Source organism: Scophthalmus maximus, chromosome 22, assembly GCF_022379125.1.
Source record: "Scophthalmus maximus strain ysfricsl-2021 chromosome 22, ASM2237912v1, whole genome shotgun sequence".
NCBI classification, from domain to species: Eukaryota; Metazoa; Chordata; class Actinopteri; order Pleuronectiformes; family Scophthalmidae; genus Scophthalmus; species Scophthalmus maximus.
This window is the reverse complement of record NC_061536.1, coordinates 2,464,036-2,470,035: the sequence shown is the minus strand read 5'-3', so window position 1 is coordinate 2,470,035 and position 6,000 is coordinate 2,464,036.

Genomic DNA, 6,000 nt, shown 5'->3' with positions numbered 1-6,000 from the left:
AGGATTGTTTAAGGTAAGTTAGGGAATTTGTGTTACAGTCAAGGAAGCTGGACCTGGAGCACACAGATATCGAGGTGAGTGATCAGAAAAAAAAATGGAGACTTGATTGGAGCATATAGCAGAAGACCTGACGTAGTACCACTGTTGGCGACTGTACGATCCGGCCCCGAGTGGGAGAATGAGCCGGTCTTAAATACTGCAGACTGGAAGTGAGATGATGGCAGGATTGGCAGCAGATGTGCAGGCTTGATTGCCTCCAGGAGAGCATGGCCATGCCCAGCTCCACACACACACACACACACACATAAACAGGACCCACTGGGGACACAGACAGATCCACACAAATCCAGTGCACCACAGCTCTTCTCTTTGAATGAGATGACACATGATTTGTGTACACGATCCCTGATTTGTAAGGTCACAGTGAAGTGAGAATCCCTGGAGTGCAATCTGTAATCACTGCTGCGAGGAGATAGGTCTAACCAAGATTTTGAGCTGCTGTTCAGTTGCCCTGCAAAGAGAGAAAACTCATGTTTTAAATTAAATGGACCGCATGCCTCGTCCTATTCCTAATAAGTTACCCCACTGCTGTCTACCTTTATTAGTAAATTGTATCATATTACTGCACCACCTTAATGACGTACGTATGTGAAGATAGAAAAAGTTTGGTGGTCACCAAAGTTAAACAGTCGGTTCCTCCTGGGAGCATGGATGTGCCTTGCAAGTTTAAAGCTGCAGTTCCAGGTCAGTGCAAAGTGCAAACCAACACAAGATGGTGAACCACTTGACCTCTGCCCTTTCAAATTATGTTGATGAAAACAGACCGAACTGAAGTGGAGAGTAAGAGCCAGTCACTCGCAGAATCCTTCAGTACACGTGTGGCTCCTCGCGGCTGGGTGAGGACTGACAGGTTCTCGTGGCGAGCAGGGAAGGCTGCCCTTTCCCCCTGATGTGTGTAATAACCTCGACATTGCCTGCCCTGACAGTTGCAGCTGTGGTCTTCATTCTAACCCCCCTCCCCGAGTCAGACATTAATAACACTTGACATGCTGGCACACCACAGACGCTTCGCCAGAAAGAAAAAAACGCACAGAGGGATCTGTCAAGTGCCAAGTAATGCAAGGATTTATACTGACCAAATTTCGAGCTCAGTGTTACTGCATTCTGCCTGTAAAAGTCTTTCACTAAAACGTAACGCAAAGAACTATTGATACAGGACTAAAATATATGCTGTATGAATGTATTGACTTTTCAAATACATGAAATGTATCTAATATTAGAATTTAAATAAAAGTTTTTCCTACTTGCAAGGCAGCAAGATGAGCTGAAAACCCATCTGCTACCCTTTCCCCTAGAAATCCCGTTCATATCCTCATTCATAACCAACTAAACTGTTTTCACAATTACGTTGTGGCAGCAGGGAAATTGCTGACTGGATTATGGTCAGAGGTGGCATTTTTAATGAATGAATGGAATGCTGTATTTATCAATGGCAGCAGAGTCACCGGGCGGGTGGGGTGCACAGTGGGCGGGTGCACAAAGCACACGACTGTCACACCAGACACCAAGGTTTGCTTCCACAGTCCCACCTGTGGTTAGAATTATGCAACACGAGCATAAGTCCTCCGGTCTACGGAACCTCAGAACCGTAGCTGAACGCGAGACAGTTCGATCCAGCTCATAAACACAACCTACTTATATCTGCATACAAATAACATGACTTCACACTTTTAATTTGCATTGAAAAAAACCCAAATGTTTAAGTCCAAATGCCTGTGATAAGCTAATTGTTCTCTCGTCCATGTGGATTTGGAGGCGGTGGGCGTCGTTGATGGCTAGATACATTGTTGGCAGAAAGAGAAGTAGCACACACAGCAGGAGAGCAGAGTTCCAGACCACTAACTGCACATTTTTACCGTCATGTGATGTTATTCCTCATTTGACTGTTTTAACCCAAACCCCGTCACCAATCAAGTTCAGGTCCAGGCCAGGGCTCTGATACTGACAGAGATTCTGCTGATCCAGTGATCTGAGCGTGTACGACTGGTTTCCAGACAGGCTATCAGAGCAGGTATGAATGAAGAAGCAAAGCACAGAATATACTTCTAAGACTGAGCAGAGAAGCTGCTGTAGTGTTTGTATCACGTTGGGTTACTGACAATCTGGTGGAGTCTTGGAGAATGAACCAGTTCTTTAAGCAGCAGTAACTGGATCCTTGATTTCAGGATTGAGCACAGGTCTGCAGGTGAGTTGGAAGGAAACGGGAAGCCACGGAACCACGCCATATTGTTTTATTAAAAAACTAGAAGTTACCTGCACGGTGGCGTAGTGGTTAGCCCCTTCGCCTCACAGCAAGAATGTTCTGGGTTTGAGTCCCGGTTCAAACCAACCAGGGCCTTTCTGTGTGGAGTTTGCATGTTCTCCCTGTGTATGCGTGGGTTCTCTCTGGGTTCTCCGGCTTCCTCCCACAGTCCAAAGACATGCAGAATGGGGTTAGGTTCATTGGAGACTCTAAATTGACCGTAGGTGTGAATGTGAGAGTGAATGGTTGTTTGTCTCTGTATGTGGCCCTGTGATAGGCTGGCGACCTGTCCAGGGTGAACCCCGCCTCTCGCCCAATGTCAGCTGGGATTGGCTCCAGCCCCCCGCGACCCTTAAATGGAGAAAGCGGTAGACGATGGATGGATGGAAGTTACCAAATCTGGACAAGAGGGCGGAGCTAGGGAGAAGTGAGGGGTGTGTCTGATTGAGGGCTGGAGGACAGTGCACGGCTCACCTAAACCTGCGACTTGCACCCATTGGGCTGCCAATCACATGGTAGCATACGTTATAAATCGAGTGACAAGTAGCGTCACTGCCTCATTGACTTCGACAGAACTGAATTCTTTTGGCAAACAGAGTCGCCCCCTGCTGGTCATCCTAGAGACTACCGGGTTCAGACACTTCTGCAGTGGCTTCACTTTCTGGACTCGGGAGTCTGTGTCAAATTTTAAATACAGTCTATAAGGCAAAACACAAAGAGGCATACATGGGAGGGGAAGAAGGAGAGGAAACAAAGGAAAAGGCAAACAATTTTAACATCCAGCAGACATTAGCTTTTAATTAAAGATGTGTTCTGAAGTCAGTCCAGTATTCTTTAAAAATATGTATTTTGTCTTTTTTGGTCTTTAACAGTTCCTCAGAACAATATCTGGCACTTGAGTCAGCAGGATTTTCTTCCCCGGCGCGCTGATAACTGTATCTGTCACTCGGTGTTGTGCGGGTGGTGTGAAGTGGCTTTATGACAGCGGCCTCCTGCTGATGAGTTAAAAGAGGCTAACAAGCACAGCAGAGCTATGGGGAATTGCATATGTGGGTGATTATTCTTTGTGGTTTCATTAATACAAGACATAGTAATTTCATGTATAGTTAATATGGAATAAATTTTTTAATGCAGAGTTAAAATCATGTTTTTTACTTGCTACCAAAAGCCAGTCGGCTCATCTGGGATGCTAATAATCTGATTATAAGCTTAATCTTCAATTTTCAGTGTCCGTCTGAAACAGTTAGGCGATCATGGAACAAAATTTGACATCCACTGACATCAATCATAATATATTGATTAGAAATGATGTACTGTCAAGATTCTTCATCAGGGTCAACAGTAATGAAGTTCATAAAATCAACTCTGAGGCACAGCGAGTCAATATGGACCCACCTCCCCACACCCAGTCACTGCTCAATCACACAAATTGTAATTGTGGGCACTGTAATAATAATATATTCACCGGCAGTTTCCAAAATCTGTCTTGGGAGGGCAAATTTAGAAACGTTTTGTGCCGCAAGAAGAAGAGCGTGTGTATAAAAAGATGAAGTGAAACATGAAGACATGTGCCATTAGTCCAGACGTGTTCGGGACAATACCTCAACATGGGGCTCATAGATCTCCTGCTCATATTACATTGTTCTGGTACACAGCACTCGTGAAACATTGATGGTCCTGTTGAGATTTTGCTGTCTAAAGGATTAGTTTTTGTCCTGAGGACTACAGTTCTGATCTGGTCTACTACACACTGTGTATGAAGGGCACACACTTGCACTACTTGTGCTAATAAATGGCTGTAGCAGCAACAATAATTGATGATATAAATAAAACGGAATGAAAATATGATTGATGGCAGAATCTTATTTTTCTCTTGAGTGGTTTTTGAAATTAGACCCAGAAGAGTAAAAGGTGCAGAACATTTTTTCTATCAAGGGCTATAGTCGGGGCCAGATAACTGTCTTAATCCACAAGGAAGCATGTAATATAAGGCTTTGCAAATCCTGGTTTCTGTTCCTATATACTGTATACACACACATGTCTTATTGTACAATTATAAGATGGCCAAATAAGAAACTCGATGAGGTTTATTTCTTGTGTTTCAGTGAATCAGCCTTTTATCTTGTTGCTTTTTGTTTTGATCTCAGTCAAACACAGCAAGAGACATATCAAGTATCACTGCTTGAAGAGAGAAACCCTGCACTCTTATACATCACTAGGATTAGGATGACGATGACGATGACAGCCTGCAGTCTCATCGGCACTGACGCAGTTGAGGACTCACCAGGCTGTCCTGTCAGTCTGATACCGCTGCTGCTGTAAGATATATATACTGCCTGATCTCTGCAAGTCTACAGTGGCAATACGGTGACGTTGTTTCACTATAATCCAGTGCAGGGTATGACAAAAATGTCAGCATAAATCTAGATCAGGAAAAAATAAAAATAATAATGGATGGATTTCCCATTGACTTGCATACATTCATAGAGCTATAGTGGAAAGGAGATGTAAATTGTGAGGAATAGTTAGCGTCATCCATTCATTAAATTTATTCCTCTTTGCTTTTTAAATACTTATTGTTATCAGTTTGTTCATCTATTACATATTTACTGCTGTCATGATAATTAAGGATTTGGGAAAGACAGGAGAGATAATCAGTGTCCTTATTTGTACATGAACATATACAAATCTGTAAGAGCATGCATATTTAGACATATATGTATAGACATTAAGACATGCAGCCACCTACATGTACCAGGAAACATAATTTTCATTTACTCCATGATTTCACTTTAAATGATTTTCCCCATTTAATTTGTAATACATATTTGTCCGTCAGTTAATCATTTTTCAATAAACGTATTACTTTCCTTATAACACTGATCCCAATGTGACTTCAACATACATACACATATCCAATGACATGAATCATATTCAATATTTGTATGGTTAAATATATGAAATAATCTGAATTAGTTTAAGGCTATTGAAATCCTTACAGAATGTGATTTCTGATAAAGAATCCATTTATCAACTTTTAAGATACTAATGGAGATAAGGCATGATGACTTGTTAAACGGGAGTGCATAGGATAATCAATATTAACGAGTGCTATGGTCGGCAACAGCAGACAGTATTGATTGTGGCAGTGTGTGTGTGGAGCGCTGATGAATCAGTGCAAGCTTTGAATGAAGACTATTGGTGTAATTTTTTGTCGAACAGTGCTTTGTGAAATTTTTCCATCTGCGACGTGTGAGAAGCGTCTGTTGAGGCTGTCAGTGGCATTACGACGATGCTGCTCCAACAGCGTCAGAACTATGAATATCAGCAGACTGTGAAAAGATCATTGTTATTCTCAAAAGCATTTTTTTTTTTCTTCTTTTGCCTCATCTATTTGTGACCCAAACTTGATTCAGACGTGCTGGAAAGACAGTGAAGACATAGCTTTACAGGAGTACAATAAATAAGAAATGTGCTGCAGCCAAACGGCTGACATTTAACTCCTCTGCATCATCTCATGCGACATTGTTCTTCCATATATGAAGAGGAGCAGATGGATGAGGCCTCTCTTCCTTCCGTCTGCTCGCTGCAAATCTGTTAGTCACGCAGAAAATGAGGAAGATGTTTCTTGGTGATACCCCAGAAAGATTGTGCCATAGAAAAAGCTCTTATTCAAAACAGGCGCTGATAATCTACAG